At 45.2% G+C, this 21,677-nt stretch overlaps 1 protein-coding gene across 2 annotated transcripts in view; it reads right to left on the bottom strand.

The window, feature by feature from the left end:
- EVC2 (EvC ciliary complex subunit 2) overlaps positions 1-21,677 on the bottom strand; it is a 494,903-nt gene that overhangs the window by 328,916 nt on the left and 144,310 nt on the right. The gene's annotated exons all lie outside the window — the stretch shown is intronic.

Genomic DNA, 21,677 nt, shown 5'->3' on the forward strand with positions numbered 1-21,677 from the left:
TAGTGGAGATGTACGGGGATGCAGATGATAAACAACTGCTGCCACCGACGATGAGGGAAGCTATGATCATTGCCCTTTGAAAACCACAAAAGGTCAAGAATATTGTGACTCCTATAGACCCCTATCCTTAATTAATGTAGATACAAAAATACTAGCTAAATTGATGGCTATACGATTACAGCCGCTAATGCCCAAACTAGTAATACCAGACCAGTCCGGGTTTATCCCATCAAGATCTACGGCGCATAATACTAGAACACTATTTGGATTGTCACTTTATCTAATCCTTAATACTAAAGCAGCTGTGATATTACTAGATGCGGCTAAAGCATTCGATTCCATAGAATGGCCATCCCTCCACACGGTGCTGAATCGCATGGGATTCCCCCCTATGTTTACGCAGTGGATACAAACGCTCTACGCTGCTCCGACAGCATGTGTAAAAATGTATAAATATATATCTGAACCACTGTATATTGGGAGAGGGACACGTCAAGGTTGTCCATTATCTCCGCTAATATTTGGAGGCCTGGCTAAAAACTTGGGGGTCTGGTTTGGACAGGATCTCAAGTTTGAAGCACACCTAAAAAAACTTACGGCGACCTGTTTCTTGACCCTCAAGTCACTAAAAAGATTCCTTCCACTGCTCCACAGGGAAGCAAAAGAGACGGTTCTGCGTGCTCTGATCCTATCAAGGCTGGATTACGCCAATGCTCTCTTTAGTGGTCTCCCTAAATACCTCATTAACCGAATGCAGATTATTCAGAATGCGGCGGTTCGACTTCTCTTCTCTCTTCCAAAAAGAACTAGCGCATCTGTTTATCTCCGAAAGCTCCATTGGCTTCCAGTGGCACAGCGTATTGTGTTTAAATCCTTGGTTCTGGCCTTTCGTGCCCTGCACCAACAGGGACCACAATATTTGCACAAAAGGTTCATTTTCTATACCCCTCGCCGAGCACTTCGATCAGCTAATCTCCTTCTGATGGACATGCCTAAATTCAGATATGTGAGATTGGGTGGTCAGTCTATTTCTGTCCAAACAGCCCGAGTCTGGAACACCCTGCCGCTCTCTCTGCGAGCGTCAGCGACACTGATAGAATTTAAGAAAGGATTGAAAACCCACCTTTTTAAACTCAGCATCTAGCTGTTTTTCCTCTCTCTTTGGTTTGGCTCTGTTTTAGCTCACATATCGCGCCAGGATACTCTGTAGTAGCAGAGCGCGTAATAAAATATTTTATACATACATACATACATACATAATACTTGAGCCATTAACTTGTAAAATAAGACAAAGGCATCACTACTTAGGCGCTTCAATTCCCACAACAGCCGCTACATATATCATTATATGCAGACGACATGATGTTGTACGTCAGAGATCCTGCGCAAAACTTGAATCCGCTACTGAGGGAGTATATTACGTTTGGTCAGCAATCGGGACTTAAAATAAACTGGTCCAAATCTGTCATTATACTACTAACAGCTTCTACAATTCCGCAACCGATAGACTATCCATTGGAATGGCAGTCGGAACCGGTGAAATATTTAGGAGTCTGTATCAACGCAACCCTGAAATAGTTATCCGCACAAATTACGGTAGAGCAATAGATGCATTAGAAGACAAAATTAAGAGATGGATTTGTTTGCCATTGTCGTTCACTGATCGCTTGGCCATTGTGAAAATGGTTATATTACCTAAATTGCTGTACCTTTTTAATAATATTCCCATACAACCACCATTGGAGGTGTTCCATAGGATTAACACCATGGTTCCGAAATTAGTATGGGCAGGTAAGCAGGTCCGTATTGAAATGCGCACACTTACATTGCCTTATTCACAAGGAGGGTTAAAAGTCCCTCATTTTGTATTATATTATCTTTGTGCACAAGCGCAATACGCACACTATTGGTATCCCAAAGTCCCCTACCTTACACATGTGGCAATTGAGGAGGGAGATGCGCTGCCAATACCACTGACAGCAATTATTACACACAAGAGGCCCCCTGTACACGTTTAAGACATAAACCATATAGACACAAACAATAAAGCTTGGAGAATGAGGAGGCGGAAAGCAAACAAATATCAATATATGCTCCTGCGTTACCATTACACTACTACCCAGAAATTTCGGTAACCCAAGAAAAAGTGGGAATGAATTTACTTAAAGCAGTGGGTATAGATACCATGGGCGATCTTTATGACAATGGCCGATTTAAGTCACCTGAAGACCTCTCTTACATAACTAATCAAACCCTATTATTCACATTCACGTATCACAGAATACAGGGTTGCATAAAGAAATTATATGCGTCTTACCCTGCAGAACCACAGCAATTATCCTCACTGCAGCTACTGATAACCACTCCCACAGTCAAGCATTTGGTATCTAGGCTCTATGTTGCACTTCAAGAAGATATAGCAGGAAACACACAAAAGGCTCTACAGAAATGGAACGATTGTTTAGCTGAACCACTGACAATGGTAGAATGGACGAATACATGTTCACTTACAAGTTTACTGACACCTAATGGAAACTTGCGTATGATACATTTTAAATATCTTCATCAGACCTATCACACGGCAGTTAGGCTGCAAAGGTATGGATTAAGACAGGACTCAAGTTGCCAACGATGCAAAGGGGAGATGGCAGATTTCATGCACTTGGCCTGGAGCTGCCCGGCAATAGCGGAGTATTGGGTAAAAGTGACTCAGATGCTGAGTGTTATGCTAGAAATTAATATAGAATGCACAGTGCGTGTATGTTTGCTGGGTCTGGAGCCCAATGTACGTGCCATAAAGAAAAAATTATGTGTAATTGCAATATTAATGGCTAAACAAAATATTTCACAATGCTGGGGTGGAAAGAAGGTGCCGCAGATCAAGCAATGGCTTCGCGATTTAACATACTTAGAGACACACTGCTGACGTATGGGGAGGAATTGCATGCGGGCTCACGACCAAGAGACTATTGGACATTCCTAACTGCATATTTGAATTCCCACCAGGTTGACTAATTGTAGACATTGCCTGTACCGAAATGTAAAGAACTATGTAGTAGATTGTAAATTACCTATATGGATGAAGGTTGTTATAGTGCAATGATCTGTAAGTTTCATTGATTGTTGACATTTTAGGTCTTGAAAATGCCAATTAAAAAAAATAAAAAATAAAAAACAGAGGGGCATCAGAAGCAGGCATAACTATCATATTGCATTCAGTCACACCCTTATTCATGCATAAATTCTATACACACACAGAGGCACACCTTCTCTCTCTCTCTCTCATAAAGGCACACATTAACAGTGGGGGACAGGATTATGTAGGAAACTAGGCTAAAGTAGAAGTGCAGCAACAACTTCAATTTCCCAGGTGGTGAAGAGCTGTAGGCTGCATTTCTCACCTCCTGAGCTCAGTAACCAGTGAAGCTCCACCTCTTTCCCCAGGGTAGCAGCGAGTAGAAAGGGATGAAATACAGAGGGAGCTGCTGGTAGAAGGAGGAAGTGTAGGTGTGACTGCACAGGATAAAATGAGGGCATCAAACAGTTTGCGGCCAAGGCAGCCAATAGCAGATGATGATGTTGTAGCAAATGCTGCAGAAAGGGTTCAATAGTGGTGAAGCCTAGCATATGTTTAGGGGATTACTGAGCGTAGGATGAAAATCACAGCAAGACCCAAGGGCCACTGAAAAAGGTGATAGGACTAAGAGGCAATGACCGTAAGATCAATGGGTCTACACAAGATCTCCTGGGGGTAGGGAACAAAGACAGACTTGCCTGGGTGGCTGCCATCTTTATCCCACATTTCCAGATGTGAGCTGCTCCAGGTGTGAGCTGGTACAGCCAATGAGCCCACACACTCACGCCTGCACCACAATTAGTGGCAGTGTATCTATTTGTACTAAACGGCGATTGTGCTTGTCGGGGGAACGTCTCTTTAATTACTTACTCAGAAGAATCTCTGTTTGAAGCTCCGGCTGTGCCCCACTTTCGATTTCATTTAGGCGGCCATTTCGAATTGTTTGGGATTCCTCCCGTGTCTCCTCCCAGACCCCGCCTCCCAGCTGACCCTCCCACACACTAACTCACTACACCAGCCCCGTCCTCTCTTTCCCTGTGACCGTCTGGATTCCATCCATCACGGTCGCTCCCACAGCTCTCCACTCGCTTCTCTGAAGCCCTGTGCTAGCTGCCTGCCTTGCCTGCCCGGATTCTTGCTGACTGCCCTCCTGCTACAGCGCTTGCAGCATCTTACTGCGCCTGGTATCGTTTATGCCCACATTGCTTTTCCGACCTCATTTCATTAAGTTAAAGCGCCTATTAGCGTTTAGGCTCGCACTGCTACATTGTATCTAATTGTACAAAGCGGCGATTGTGCAACATTGTATCTATTTGTACTAAACGGCGATTGTGCTTGTCGGGGGAACGTCTCTTTAATTACTTACTCAGAAGAATCTCTGTTTGAAGCTCCGGCTGTGCCCCACTTTCGATTTCATTTAGGCGGCCATTTCGAATTGTTTGGGATTTCTCCCGTGTCTCCTCCCAGACCCCGCCTCCCAGCTGACCCTCCCACGCTCCGCCCCCTCCACACTTCATTTATGCCTGATGCTCCAACGCGCAGCGTCCACGCGCTACGTACACGCCGAAGGTGCGCCAAAGGTAAGCCCGTCTACGCCCGTCCGCGCCTGGACCGCGCCCAGCGCCAGACCCCCTGCCCCTCGCGCTGACCAACCCTCCCGCATTACCTACGATGCCGCCACCCTCCTAGCCCTTAACCCCGGTCGCGCCCCCAACTGCGTCCAATCCGCTCCTGGACACACCCATGGACCTTTCTCCTGCTACTCCTGCAAATTCATCGGCACCGACAACATCTCCGCTACGACCACAACACAGACCCCTGACCCCAACCACCTACAATGCATCCTTCTCAACACCCGATCAGTCCACAAACACGCCATTGACCTATGGAATCTACTAGACACCATCTCCCCGGACGTCGCCTTCCTTACAGAAACTTGGATGAACGCTTCCTCCGCCCCAGACATCACCATTGCCATCCCTGAAGATTATAAGATCATTCGTAAGGACCGCACCGGCCACACAGGAGGAGGAATCGCTATCGTCCATAAGAAGTCAATCCACATCTCAACCAGCTCTGACGTCAACCTCGCCAACTCTGAACACCTTCACTTCCAGATCCACATCGACCCCAAGACCACACTCAGAGGCACCCTCCTCTACAGACCACCAGGACCCCGCGCAAAATTCAGCGAAGACATCACGGACTTCATCACTCCTCACGCGCTCCCCTCCAAAGACTACATCCTTCTGGGAGACCTCAATTTTCACCTTGAAAAGATCAACGACCGCAACACCACCACCCTCTCGGACAATCTCGCCAACCTCGGACTTAAACAACTGGTCACATCCCCCACCCACATCGCAGGTCACACACTCGACTCCATCTTCACCTCCAGCAATCATGTCTCCTTCAGCCACACTACGGAGCTCCTCTGGACTGACCACAGCTGCGTTCACTTCACCTACAACAAACCAAAACCCACCAACCACCTCCAACCAACTCTGCAAAGAAACTGGAACAAAATCACCACGGACCAGATCTCCGCATCGCTCCTTCTAAACACCCCAGCCCACTCTTCTAACGCAAACGAAGCCGCCGCCAACCTCACCCTATGGTTATCCAACACCGCCGACACCTTAGCACCACTGAAGAAACGTCAAAACAAACCTGCCAGCAAAAAGGCCTCATGGTTTAACGATGATCTTAAGAAGTCCAAGAAACTCTGCCGCTCCCTCGAAAAGGCCTGGAAAAAAGACCCAACCACTAGCACCAAGGACGCCTTCAAAAACGCCACCCGCACTCACCACCAACTAATCCGAAAGGCCAAGAAAACAGCATTCAAGGATCGACTTGACAACAACGCCCACAACAGCAAGGAACTTTTCAACATCGTCAAGGAATTTTCCAATCCCTCGGCCAACTCCAATGACATCACCCCCTCTCAAGCCCTCTGCGACTCCCTAGCCTCATTCTTCCACAACAAGATTGCAGACATCCACAACAGCTTCGACAACCAACCCGGAAACCAACCCACCGTACCTTTTGCTGAACATTCTCCCCCCGTGAACACCCTTAACGACTGGAACCCAATCTCCACTGAGGACACAATCCGCCTGATGAATTCCATCCACTCAGGATCCCCCACAGACCCATGTCCTCACCACATCTTCAACAAAGCAGACTCCGTCATAGCACCGCACCTCCGAAACGTCATCAACAGCTCCCTCAACTCCGCCACCTTCCCGGAAGACTGGAAACACGCTGAACTCACCGCCCTTCTGAAGAAACCCACAGCGGACCCCACCGAACTCAAAAATTACCGCCCCATCTCGCTCCTTCCATTCCCGGCCAAAGTCATCGAGAAAGCTGTCAACAACCAACTCGCCGCCTTCCTCGAAGCCAACAAATCCCTCGACTCCTCACAATCTGGATTCCGAGCAAAACACAGCACTGAGACCGCCCTCATCGCAGCAACAGACGACATTCGAACTCTACTGGACAATGGAGACACAGTCGCCCTCATCCTCCTCGACCTCTCTGCAGCATTTGACACAGTCTGCCACAGCACCCTTTTACAACGCCTCAATAACATCGGAATCCAAGGAAAAGCACTTGAATGGATCACCTCGTTCCTCACCGGAAGAACTCAGAAAGTCCGCCTCCCACCATTCAAGTCCGAGGCCACTGAAGTCATCTGTGGCGTACCACAAGGATCCTCACTCAGCCCCACCCTCTTCAACGTATACATGAGCCCCCTCGCGACCATCGCCCGCCAACACAACCTCAACATCATCTCTTACGCGGATGACACTCAACTAATCCTTTCTCTCACCAATGACCCCAGCACCGCCAAAACTAACCTACACGAAGGAATGAAAGAAGTTGCCGAATGGATGAAACAAAGCCGTCTGAAACTGAACTCAGACAAAACAGAAGTCCTCATCTTAGGTACATCCCCCTCTGCATGGGACGACTCCTGGTGGCCGGAAGCCCTCGGAAAGGCACCCATCCCGACAGACCACGCACGGAACTTAGGCATCATACTGGACTCTTCACTCTCAATGAATAGACAAGTCAGCGCCGTATCCTCTTCCTGCTTCAACATTCTTCGCATGCTCAGAAAAACATTTCGCTGGATCCCCACCGAAACAAGGAAAACAGTCACCCATGCTCTGGTCACGAGCCGACTGGACTACGGAAACACCCTCTACGCAGGCATTACCGCTAAACTCCAGAAGAAACTCCAACGAATCCAAAACGCCTCAGCCAGGATCATATTAGACATCCCACGCAACGAACACATCTCCGGTCACCTTAAAGACCTCCACTGGCTACCCGTCAATAAGAGGATCACTTTCCGACTGCTAACCCACGCACACAAATCACTCTACGACATAGGACCAGAATGCCTCAACTCACGACTGTCCTTCTACACCCCCTCCCGCCAACTACGTTCTTCCAGCCAAGCCCTCGCCACTGTACCTCGCATCAACAAGACCACCATGGGCGGCAGATCCTTCTCATACCTGGCTGCTAAAACATGGAACTCACTCCCCGTTTACCTTCGCCTTACCCAGAACCACCTAGCATTCAGAAAGCAACTTAAAACGTGGATATTTGACAAGTAATCTTCCTCCCCTCTCTAAGCGCCTTGGGACCCTCTGGGTATGTAGTGCGCTATATAAATTCTCTGACTTGACTTGACTTGACATAATATGAAGAAAGGCTTATAAAACTAGAAGCTAGAGGCAGGTGGCTGACATGCGAGCACCATGCTATCATCATTCCACTCTACTGCGCCTTCCCTCTTTTTTCTGTCCTGCGGGACACAGCACTGAAGCAGTTGGTGTACAGTCTTTCCTAAATCGGAGGGCCATTTCTACTACTCCAGATGCATCAATCCCAATTATGCCTATTCCCCTCAATAGTCATTCATGACTAAATTTGTAATTCAAAGAAACTCAGGCAAATGCGTACACAAGTCTATAGTCCCATTAGTTCAAAATATCTTCTTTATCACTTGTCACATTGATTCTGCTTTTACTTTTTCTTTCAATCAATTGTACAGGTACTTGAAACCCAACACGTTTTATTTAATGTTGACCTTCTTCAGGGTTCTCTGTGTGGTGAATGACAAATAGTAATAGGTAGTAACATATACTTTAAAAATTCTGTTTTGTGGCTGTAGCATGTCACAGTACACTGAGGACATACACTTTATGAATGACAAGGGTCACAATGAGAAGATATGAAATATTTAAGATATCACATTGAACACCTCTGTACTTACAATTTAACAAAGGTTATGTGTACACTGTAGGGCGGGCCTTATGCCAAGATGGGCCCCCTTCACTTCTTCCTTTTTATTTCCCTTGGGAGGCACCTGGGGGCAACCCCACCAATTGCTCCCCACAAGGGTGTAGAAAGACTGTTCACTTTTGGGGGGTGGGTCTTGCTAAGGCCTGGAGGTCACTACACCTCTTCCTGGTGTTTAGTGGGTGGATTACGGATTGGTGATTGGATTTCTGGTGCAATCCCCAAGCACAGAGTGGTACAGCTGGAACGAGAACATTCCAGAGTACCTCTTCCATCCACATCAGTGCTTGGGATGGAAACTGAGTTTTGTACCCTAAGCACCAATCAAAGTGAAACCACTCAGTGCATAATGGCACAAAAATCAAACAATGTGGTGGGCTAGCCATTCAAGTCCACCACACTACAAAGGTAATGCCGTGGACATGAACATTTCTTCCACCGGATTGAAGCAATTATTGTAAAATTAGTTTAGCCAAATTAAAATATATATTTTTTAATAAAATAAGCATTTAGTACACATGTTCACTGCTAAACGTATTACATAATAAAACATGGATTCACATATTCTATAATTGTAAGATTTGATGTAAAAAATGAGTTTCCATTGAAATTCTGCTTTTCTTTCCTTTAAAAAAAATCTAATTCAGATATACAAAATAAGGATTGAAAAAAAAGGCGTGGACATGCAAATTTAGATTAGGTAAAAGCTGATGGCAAAGACATACAATTAACATAGAAAACAAGGTATTTAAAATGGGGTCTTATTGTGATATACGATTTAGAACAGGAGTTACCATGCCATAAGGATTTAATATGCAGTCATGGTGGCAGAAACATGAAGCTGATTGCCTTATGTGGCACAGATTTTTAACTGCAACCTTGCAGTCACATAAGGTGGTTCAATATTCTATTCTAGAAAAAGGAATGAATTGGAAACCACCACAGAGTTTAACAGAGCTTCAAACCTTACTCATAACATTATTAACCAGTAAAATATGAGTCTAATTTTGAGGTAATCTGAACTATGAAAATAACTCCCAAGGTCTTAATTTAAAATAGGAGATATGATCTATGTCATGTACAATTTCAAGGCCCAACTTTAAACCAAAAAAGGATAATAGGGCCATGTAGAAAGGAACTACAATAGCATCCTCTGAAAATACCGATATTAAAGTTCAATACTATAATATTTTCATAGTGATAGCATTTAATATACTTCGTAAACTACATGGATAAAAATAAGAATGCAAAATCCACTTCCTTAATTATAGTAATTTGATCCATTAGCGCACAAAGGTTCAAAGAAAAGTATCCTTTTGATGAATTTCTAGCCACAATAGTATCAAAAAAACAGATGGAACCAGTGAGGAGCGTGAAGGGAAAAGGGAGAAATGCAAAAATCGTAGATGAAATTATAAAATTATATGGGAATATCACAAAAGAGAGAAAATATTACTGTGAAAATGATGGTAAAAAGGAATATGTGTAGACATTTTAAATGTTTGAATAGCAAGGCTGAAAAACATAACATACAATATTTAAACTACTGGATATCGAAATGCAGGCGAAAAATGCATTACTGATTCACACACTATGAAGTAAGATTAGTTTTCAAACTCTTTTCAGCTTCTACTGTATAATAAAATTACACATATAGAATCCAGGCATCTATCCATAATGGGGAAATTTCATCCATTAATGCCATTTACTATGAAAGAGTATTTAAGTAATCATTGGTGTTGCGGCAGACTAAAATAGTTAAAGATTGGTAAATCAGGTAATATGAAATATGTAGTGTGACATTCTATATTTTATTTTACCTTTAGATTATCCATATTTAGTGAATTATTTGTCTTCCAGGAAGTGCTTCTATTGGAATGAATGAGCGACTATTTGACATCTGAAAAATGCGCTCAATCGTCACATCACTTGTCACATACATTAATTTATCTCTCGTTTGCATTCTATACAGAAATGTGCACTGGCAGGGCTAATTGTACATGCATTACACAGCATTTATGTATGCAATGCGAGTAAACAATTTGTGAATGGCTGTGTTTACAAGAGTTGGCATATTAAAGACAAACCTATTGTCTTTGTCAAAGTCTGTTGCATCTTGCTCCTGCCACTCTCACAGGATCACAGAGGTGTGTTGCTATGTACCAAGGGCTAAATGTTGATTCTTCAGAATGCTGCTATTTGGAATCAGAGTTCATCCAATGCGCCATATACCATTAGCAATGCTGTTTCAGTCGTATCTGAACATGTCAGTAGTACTTATAGGGTCATGTGTACAGAATTTTTTCGCAATATTTGAATATCAAGTAGTGAGCCAACGAGCCACTACCATACATTCTATGAGGCACGCATCCAGATGGCAGCGCGTGGTCTGAGGGAATAAATAAGGTTGCAGTTGCAGCTCAAGGGAAGTGCATGCCTACCCTGCGCTAACCTGTGCGTGTGATCCTTTCTCCTCCAAGAAGTAGGCCTAAGCGAGGTCACTCACCTGCAGGTACTGGGACCTGATATTGGCGATGGCGAGGGCCCTACTGACGTGTGCGGTCATTTGCAGAGAGTGCCACTATGCCCTGATCATGAATCCAGAAGGCTCTTGCTGTGGGGTGTCATCAGAGCGAAACTGGAGATCAAGCGCTGCGGCACTTTCAAGAGCACAACAAGGTCTCTCTACCAGCCTGCTGGCTGGAGGGCGCGGTGTTGCCCATAGTCATCCAGTCTGCGTATTCCCTTGCTTGTGTGGAGCGACTTGCTGGGGCGGCCGCTCTGCAGCACACAAGGCTGGGTCAGCATGTGCCTGCCAGTCTGAAGGCACGTGGTAGGCCGCGCCAGTACGAAATGGTGAGAGAGACGCATCCGCCTACAAACCACGTGTCCGGCCCGATCACGGACAGTGGATCACTCGTCCATTCCAAGAGTTCCTGGTGCATACATGTGACCTTGGAAGGCCATTACAGAGGAAAGGCAGCTTACACTGGGGGACTGCGATCAAGGGCTCCCTGCAGCAGTACGGATATACTTAAAGCAATCAAACTCACAAAAGAAAATAGAAGTGAAAAACAAAAACAAGCATTTACAATGCAATGGTTTCTACTTTGGAAAAGTTAGAGCTATTGGCATTGTAAATGACAAAATTTGTATTTATGTGTTGGTTTTGAAAACAGATAAATAAATGGCATTGTCATTTACATTGCCATTAGCTTAATCTCTCGCAAATGTGAGACCTATTGTACCCTACGGACGAGCTCAGCAGACACCAATTACTACCACACACACCCAGAGCCACAGACACACACCCAGAGCCACACACACACACCCAGAGCAAGCCACACACACCCAGAGCCAGCCACACACACACACCCAGAGCCACACACACACCCAGAGCCACACACACACACACACACACACACAGAGCCACACACACACCCAGAGCCACACACACACACACAGAGCCACACACACACACCCAGAGCCACACACACAAGAGTTTTATTCTGCAGGATGGGGTCCACCTAGGTTCCACTTATCAAAAGTAGGTACCATAATGTTGCAGGAAATATGCTGGCATGGTTGACCCTTGGGTGAAATAGGGTATGACCTTCTTGGGGGCAGGGGGGCAGATAGGAGGGGGAACTATGCAGGCCTGTGGTGGTGAGGCCATTATTGGTGGTGCATTTACGATCCTTAGAAGGCATCCTTTTTAGTTGAGTCAGATGGGAGTCAGCATTCTCTCCGGCACTCCAGGGGGTACTTCTGGCAAATCGGCTAGAGGGTGCGGTGTGTGGGAGCGGACGCTGCCAATAAGCCTTTAGATTGCAGCACAGGCCCTTGGGAGGGAAATTTGAGGGTGTAGGGGGTGCCCAAGGTAGGTAACCTTGTGGGCCGACAGGCCCTCTGCGCAAGATCACTACGGGGGGACCTCACAGGTGGACCAGTCATGATCTCACTTGTAGGCTCAACGAAGGATACGCAGGGACAATGACTAGTTATGGTAGGAATGGCAATGTATTAGAGTCTATGTTAAGGTTAGCCACCCAAAATTGAAAAAAATACTGTATAGGGTGCTATAGGTGTTTCGCCGTATTAATGTGCAAAAATGATATTTAAAATGTAATGTTTGATGTGTTGTATGTAATAAATACGTTTGGGGTTTACAACGCCCAAACGAAAACATTTCTAAGGATATGTTTGTGTTTAAAATGTGCCAAATCGTGGGGATGTGGGTGGTGTGTTCCCAGGTCAAGGTCTAGGGGCTGGGATTCAGCAATACCGGACCATAAAGGTTGGCACGGACATACATACTATTCAACACATTGGTAGAAAGAGATCACATAAAAGAAACTAAGGGAACTACGACCACAACCTAGACCACTTTTTCCTGTTTCAGCACACTCGATGGCAATGTCCTAAAAAACGGAAATGCAGGGCATGGCTATTGCAATAGCAGGGACACTGCCAGTCTCCCTGCCAGTATTACATTTTCAGTACAGTTACTTTGAGAAACATGTCTGAATTCCTGACATCAAGGTGAGGAGGAGGAGCCCTTTGCACCAAACCGATCATGTGGAGCAATGAGGTGTCTTCCAGGATACAGCTACACAAGTCAGATCTACAGGTAGAAGCGAGTCCACCTAAACCTACTTCCAGACTGTTGTGGCTTTCATTTCGTTGCCCAACCCATAGGTGGTAGTCAGAAAGTTCATAAGGCAGCTGAAATCAGGATTCCAAAGATAACACCATTAGCAATCAAACACTGAGTTTCTATTGAAGCTAAACACGCCACAAGCATTTAAGAGGCTGGCACTAGAAATGTTCCATCATATTTAAGGAGGATGAGGAGGAAGGGTAGCCCCTTGACTTCCGGGGACCCAAAGTAGATTGCCAATGGACCTGATGTAGGCCAGGAGCTTGAGCAGGGGGTGTATGCAGCTGGACTTGTCTTCATGCAACAGCTAGAGGCTAAACGTGGCAGGCTCCCAGCCAAAACATAATGTGTGCCTTTAAAGCCACAAACTTATATTTCACCCAAATGAGTATTGCATAAACCTTCAAATAATTCATTCATATCAGCCCTAATGTCACAGTTTCTATCAACAATACACTTGCACATCACAACAACGCAAACCATAATTTTAATTGACCGGTGTCTTGGAAGGTTGCAGTAGCTCAGGGGGGTGGGGGTGAAAAATATTCCGGGAGGGTGGGGGGTATTAGGGGGCAACAGACAATGGAGCCGCAAATTATGTGACAAGGCTAACCAAAAATAAAAAGGAATATATGCAGCACACTGCAGCATTTTATGGCAGTTTTTTTTCACTTTGTATCATTTCAACACTCGAACGATAATCTTCGCATGCATACATTTACACAAACGTCACATCTTGGCACATTCTCAGATGAAAAAGGCCCGGATTCGGGTCAATCTTTCACTAATCCATCCCAAGTGGGTATGAGGCAATCATAGGCAGCACGTCCTAGAAATGGCCAGGAAGTTGTCTCGAGCGTGCCGGAAGATTGCTTTCCTGTAGCTTTCATTCAGGCGCGTAGGACGAGGTCAACGGAAGTAGATTCACATCAAGAGCGAATACCCTCAAATGAGCAGCTGCACGGGGACGGACTGGGGGAAACTGGGAGGCAGTAATATACAAGCATTTACAAGTGGGGCCGAGGCCGGAGACACGGACAGCGGGAGGGGGGGTGGGAATGGGCACACGGACAGCGGGAGGGGGGCGGGAATGGGCACACGGACAGTGGGAGGGGAGGGGAGCACTCACCAGGACTTCTTCCAGCGGCGGACGGCCTGGAGGAATGACCCAAAAAACCTAAAAATAAATAAATAAATAAACCACCGCCCACCGCCCACCACTGCAATGATGTTCGCAAGGGGGCGGAGAGGGAAAAAAATGTACGGAACGCCCACGAATCGCCTCGGACAATGACGGAAGCCTCTCTCTTCCAATGGCTAGCCTCCATTTATGGAGCTAGCCAATGGAAGAGAGAGGCGGCACAAAGCCACATACACTGTTCTCAAAAGATTTCGCCTGCGCGAACGCTGCTGCGCAGCGGATCGCCAGGCGAAACCTATTAAACTAAGGCACGGACCAATTAGAGGAAATGCATGAGGAGTGGGGAGGACAATAGAACACCAGAAATACAAACATAAAATGACCCAGCTTCATATAACGAGAACAAGAAACACTGGGACTTTTCACAACCATTGTGCGCCTCAAGTGTAGCGGGCACGGCCTTGTCAGCGACAGCACAAGATGCAACGTATCCAGCAGCTTCATCACCCTCCACATGGGTGCCCAGCACAAGGTAAAACATGTTTAAAGAGTGGTCATCAGAACCATTTTGCTAAAGTTTGACATAGTTCCAGCATCAGGTCTGGGTCGAGTACAAAAGGGAAGAAATCCATGAAAGTGTAGCAGCTGTCAGTGGAAGATGGGGAACATCAATAACTCTTAACCAAGCTGCCACCAGCGATCTACAGGATGAAGACAAGGAGGAAGAAGTGTTCACAATATCTTTCACTGGACGAGACAACAAGAAGCGTGGACCTCCTTCCAAGTGCCAAATAGAAGTGGAGGGGGAGTCAAGATCACTGCCCTCATTGACACTGGGGCCTCAGTGAATGTCATCGACACTGAGCAGTTCCTTAACATGTACCCCAAGCCTGTTGCCATGCTGTTGAGGGCCAAAATATATACATATGAAGAAACGTACCCCATCCCGCTCAAGGGTATTATCGAAGTTGCCAATGGAAACACAAGAACAAAAGCCAAATTTCATGTGACAAAGGTAAGCACCGATACCCTGTTAGGTTGTCATACAGTCAGGGACTTAGGTCTAGTATTCATCGCAAATCAGATACACCAGTCCCACACTGATGAAATACTGAACCACTTCCAGGATCTCTTTGAAGCACTAAGGTGCTTGAAGGAAGTGCAGGTGAAACTCCACATAGATGATACTGTGCAGACAGTTGCCTTACACCACAGAAGGGTGACGTTCTATCTTCGCCCCCTGGTGAACAATAAAAAGAGTTGCAAAGGTTGGAACAAGCCGGGGTCCAAAAGAAGGTGCCTGGTCCTACACCATGGGTCTCCCTGTTGATCACTGCCCCAAAACCAAAACAACTGGGGGCAATACGCCTATGTTTTGACATGAGATATAAGCAAAGGGTAGACCCAAGTAAGTCACTGGCACCTGGGTTTGAACAGTACAGTAGTGAGTGGTCCCAGTGGGCATAAACTAGGAACGAGTGCAAATTGCAAACAATGTAAACAAACTAACACTAATACTGTGCAGCGGCCAGTTAGGGTTCAATACAATATCAATAAAATAGCAAGGACTGAATCGTTCACGTGCGCCTACAGATCAGAGTTTACTACAACGGAGCACGTGAATCGTTCAGTCCTTGCGTTTTGATAGATATTGTATTGCACCCTAACTGGCCGCTACACATTATCTACAGAAGGTGCCAACCCTCCACTCTCTGCCAAGGGGAGCCTACAGGCCCCATTCCAACTCCACCACCCACAGTCAAGGGTGTCTCATGGTGCCCATTTGTTCTAGTCCTGAGGAAGACCTTGTGTTAAAGGAATTTAACAGCCTACACTCTATTTGGGGTGGAAACGCCAACTGTGTTGTCGTTCTGTGCCAACCACTATCAACAGTGATTTGTAACTGTGATACTTTTTCTTGTTATGGTAATGTTACACAGACCATCACTTTTTGTGGCTAAAACAAGCCATTTTTATTGTAACTAATTTTGTGATTATGACAATGTCATCGTCCTTTTCTTTCACCTTTATGACCCTCACTTAATGCACTTTTACCTCCCCTTTCCTTTCTCCCACTGCTGTGGGGCACTTGTGCAAAGTGTGTGGAATAATATGCTGACTAACCAGTACCTAGAACTGATCAATGGGATTAAATAACATTGAACCAATTTCCTCCTAAAGTATTAGTGTTAGTTTGTTTAAATCGTTTCCAATTTGCACTCGTTCCTAGTTTATGCCCACTGGGAACACTCACTACTATACTGTATGTTTTGACATGATACTGCCCACAAGACCATTTGCTGAGAGAGACTTATCACCCCAACAATTTAATACAGCACCACTTTTGCTATCCATGTGGGCTTGCAACGTTTCCAGCACCTGAGTTTTGGCGTGATATCGGCGGCGGAGGTCTTTCAAGACAACATACACGAGGAACTGTGCATCCTGGTTGGTGTGCTCAATGTAAGTGACGATATTCTCATGTATTCCAACACCCTGGAAGAACATCATGCCAAGCTAAGAGTGACTTTGGAACAACTAGTGGTATCTAGCCTCACCCTTCATCGTCAAAGAATTGAGAGGTAGGCAGTCCAGCTCCAACAGTACACCCTAGGATGATTTAAAGGCCAGGTGTAAACAATCCGGTCGATTACCTGTCACACCATCCCCTCATGGCTGATCCAGTCACGCAGCATGAAGATGACCTTCGAACAGTGGCGTTTGCGAAGATGGTCACCGAGAGCTGTCCTTGTAAGAACTCACCGAAGCTACCGTGGCTGATGCCTGCCTGATGAGAGTCACTGAAGCACTCAAAGGGCATCACAGGAGGAACTTTGTGGATGGAGCTGGTGGTCTAACCACTGATGAACAAGAAAAATGGACACAGCTATGGCGATGCAGAGACAACCTGAGTGAGAGCGCAGAAGGGCTCATCCTTTGCAGTCATCAGGCGGTCATGTCCTGGAATTTATGGGCCAGCACAATTGAATTGGCTCACCGGGGCATCAGGGCATTGCCAAAACAAAAGCACGAATATGGGGCAAAGTATGGCTCGCCGGAAAGCATCAGTTGGTTGAGGAAGGGTGAACAACTGCCAGTCATGCATCATCCTGTAGCCCCTGTCATCACCGAGGACCCCAGCACCCAGCCCTGGTCGTTCGTTCTCATAGATTTTGACAGTTTCCCGGGCAATAGACTCACGGTAGTCATCATGGACAGCCATATCAAGAACTGGTCTGCTTAACCGCCTTTGAGAGCTTGAGGCTGGCACTCTAGAAAGTGTTTGCTTTGTTAGTCCTGCCTGAGGAGATGAAGACAGGCAATGGCCCTACATTTCAAGGTCTGGATTTCTGAGAATACCTATGACAACTTAACATAAGACATCGCCTCATAACTCTCTAGTGGCTGCAGGCTAGGGGAAGAGGTATATGCAGGCACCCAACTGGGCACTTAGAACAGGTGTGGAAAAAAAGGAGGATCTAGAATGCTGTTTGCATCAATTCCTGAGGGCGTACAGACAAACTCCCCACAGCACCACTGGATGTGCCCAGAGCGACCTCCTGAGGAGAAGGACTATCAGAGATCTATTACCAGCTGGGCCAAGCTGGCAGTCTGTCATCCTGGAAGTATTAGCGGCTCACGAAAAGAGAAAAACAACAATGACAAGGCGAGCCAGGGGAAGAGAGCTGTCAAACCAACATTGCGGAAGGCGTGCATGTGGTCACCAGAGACCGCCATCATGGGTGGAAATTTCTCACCTCATTCGTGGAAGAAGCCTAGAAGGTGGTGAAAGAGAACTAGAAATGTGTTATGATTCAGAAGGCTGCTCATATGTTTTGGTTATGTTTTTTTTTTTTTAAAGGTTGGCAGAGATGTATTGAGCCACCCAGCCCCTACCATACAATGTAAAAGGCACGCATCCCGAAGACCGGACGAGGCCCGAGGGAATAAATAAAGGTGTAGTAGCCGCTCAAGGCTAGTGCACGCCTACCCAGCAGTAACATGTGTGTGTTCCTTTCCCCTCCATGAAGTGGCCTCAGTGAGGTTAGTCCCTGCAGGTACTGGGACCGGACAATCAGCAGTAAAAGCGGACAGAGGAATTTTATTCTCAATATTTTTGGCAATGGTCCCTAATTAAGTATTCATTCCATGACCGTTTGATTTCTATATATAACATTTTGAATATCAAACTCAATTATAGCTGCCAGGTTTTACCACAGACAAATTCAAATACCTCTGAAATCGGTTTATGTAATACTGTGGATACTGTCCACGAAATCAAACATCACCAACACAAGTCTACTTACTTATGTGATCGGGAATAAAAGGTCAGAGAAGGTCAGTAATTATGCCTTCTGTGGCGTCTCCCTTATCACTAATCCGGGCATCGTTCTATTCATTATCCTTGTAGGCAGTACTGGAAAAAACATTGTACCGCAGTGAGGCCACACCAGTGAAGATTTGTTAATATTGTGCTTTAGTTCACATCACCACAGGAGATACAACTCCTAAACATCTCCACTTCAGCAGCATACAAAAAAGAATAATGCTCCTTTCCCCTGTTTTCTGTCTGTGCTAGATAACTATCATTATCTCAAGTTATTGTTTGACGATTGTTTACCTCCAGATAAATAAAGGAAACACTCTTGCTCACACAAGCACAATCCGCTTTCTTCGCGCGGATGTCTTTGTTGAATTCATTGCTGAACCAACTTAAATGCCTGCCAGTCTTGTCGTGCCTTTCAACAAATCACAGTAGCCAGTATGTCTAGCCCTTGGCCTAGTGGCTCCTCGAATCCAATCTTCTTGGCATTCACTTTTCACACATAACGACCCACATTGCGTTGCTTCCTGGAGACCAATAGACCTGTCCACGTAAAAAAGTGCTCTGGAAATTGTCGAAATGAAATCCACTAACAGTGTCGCGTGGGGATATTGGCCGTTTTCTCTGGTTCTGTGCTAAATCGGCTATAAGTGCTGGCAAAAACAGGTTAATAACTTTGGTTTAAAGGTGAAATTACATGATAGGCATGTAGACCCCTAAAAGTTCCTACTGCTGCAAGAATCTCTCAACAGAGCAGTTCATTCATTCTTCATTGTCCTCTACATTTTAGGTTTGTTCTTAAAATGTGCCACTCAATGTCCAAAACATGCAATGGGCCAATAAAATATGTATATATATATATATATATATATATATATATATATATATATATATATATATATATATATATATATATATATATACACACACACACACCCACACACACACACACATATATATATATATATATATATATATATATATATATACGCACACACGCAAATTTAAAGTGAAATTTAAAGTGAAAAAACATTGAAATTCACAACACATTATGGTTAGGATTGCACACAATCATAACTGGCACAGCAGCCATGCAAACCATAAGTTGCAGAGAAAAATCCCTGATGTGACAGATGCAATTACAAATGTCACAAATAATCTTACAGATGAGATTACATATCATATTACCCCTGAAAGAAAGGGCTACGAATGTACTATTATTTATTGGTTTGAGTATGCATTTTCATTTAATTATGATGTGCTTTTAGGTTATTAGGTGTTAGTTGTTACCTATTGGTATGAATATTTTGAAGTTATAAGAGTTGCATCAGGAGTAGGAGTTATGGTTTGCCTGGCTCGTGTACGAGTTACGGTTTGGGGTTGAAACAAAAATGTGCACATTTCCCCCGTTTCCCACTACTTTCATTGTAGTTATAGATTAGGACCTTTTTCTTACTTTCTATATTTCGGGACTCCTTTTTGTGGGGCGACAGGCACACTGCTATGGGGGGGGGTAGGCCGTAGCCAGCTGCAGGGGTGCAGGGTGGGGGGTGGATGGGGGCTTTCGTTTTTTCTTTTTTGTTCTATGGGCCTTCTATTCTTTTTTCTTTCTTTTTCTTATGGGCTTTCGAGTAAATCGACTCCCCGTTTATTGCAGATTGAATGGTGTGTAGTATTGACTATTTAGATGTTTTTCTTCAATGTGGATAGTCGTGGTTCTGGTAATATTAGTGAATTGTGTACTTGTCCCTCCTGATCCTCAAACGCCGGAACCACTGTGTTGACCTAAGACATCCTGACACCGTTTATCCTTACGAACTAAAATTTGAAATTAGACCTCAGTACCTCTGTAATTAATCCTTTGCGCACTGCCATTTTGCTCTGTACTGTACTTGTGTGCCTTCGGGCGTTTTGTTGGGCTTTGTGTACAATCTGCTATAAATAAAGGTCTTCCAAAAATTAAAAAAAAATAATAATAATGTGCACATTTCTGTGTTTTTTCTATTTTGATTTGTAACAATAACTGTTCTTTAACTAATATAAAAGTGTGTGGGTATAAATCAGCCGCGGCCCGTGGAGGGAGTTCTGTGGGGCAGACAGGCGGGGCGGGGTGGGGGGTGGTAAACACCAGAATATAGATGATTGCAGGCAAGTAAACAATTAAATTAATAAAACGAATGTCGTAGCACGCCCTGCATCGCATTTTGCGATGCAGGGCGCGCAACGGAACTCATTTTTGTATTAACAAATGCAGGCATAAACAAAACATATTTAGCCATTTTTTAGACAAGCTCGTCCAGTGAGGGCTCCTCCGCTAAGGCTGAGGAGCATCGCCGCACTGCCTTGAAGTAACAAAAGAAAGGAAAAAATATAATTATAATAACTAATGTTATTATCATTAAAAATTTTCCTCCTGCTGCAGCAGCTTTCATGAGGGGGCCGGGCTGCAGAGCAGAGAAGGAGTGGTACAACCCTCCCAAGTGCGCAATGACTGTTTGATCGGCCTTCTCGGGCCACCCAAAACAGTTTTGTGCACTTTCCCTCTTCTCAATGCAGGCTGCATTACAGCCTGCATGGAGAACATTTCCTCCCCTCCAGCCCCTGGTCGAGCACCGTGTCACGGCGCTCAGACCAATCACAACGCTGCACTGTAGCATTGTGATTGGCTGCAGGAAGTGTGGGAGCCCTGGTGGCCAGGAGGTAAGTGATTTTTTTTAATTCCACGATCTCCCACCCCATCCTCCTACCCACCCCACCGCTGCTACCATGTAGCAGCTGTGACTGAGGTAGTCATTCGCTAAGTGACAGGTGTGAGTCTGTAATTGCTTACTAGAAGTCTATATTAACCCTTTCGATGCTCATGACGAGCTCAGCTCGTCATGAGGCACAGTTGAGCTGTGCTTATGACGAGCTGAGATCGTCATGAATAAAGGGATTCAAGGAATTTTAGCACAGGAGGGGAAAATGCACAGCAGCCATGGTGTTAAGTGGGTGAAAAAAATCCATTGGTCACATAATTAAACCACTCTGGTCTTTAACCTCAATTGCTAATGGAACATGAATAGTTAGCGAAGATAGGGGAAATCTTTAAAAAATTTTCACCATTTCAGATTTCATTAAATTCTCTCTGAAAGGTGTGGGCTGCTCTTCTCCAAGA

Source organism: Lissotriton vulgaris, chromosome 3_2 (genome assembly GCF_964263255.1).
Source record: "Lissotriton vulgaris chromosome 3_2, aLisVul1.2, whole genome shotgun sequence".
Classification (NCBI taxonomy): domain Eukaryota; kingdom Metazoa; phylum Chordata; class Amphibia; order Caudata; family Salamandridae; genus Lissotriton; species Lissotriton vulgaris.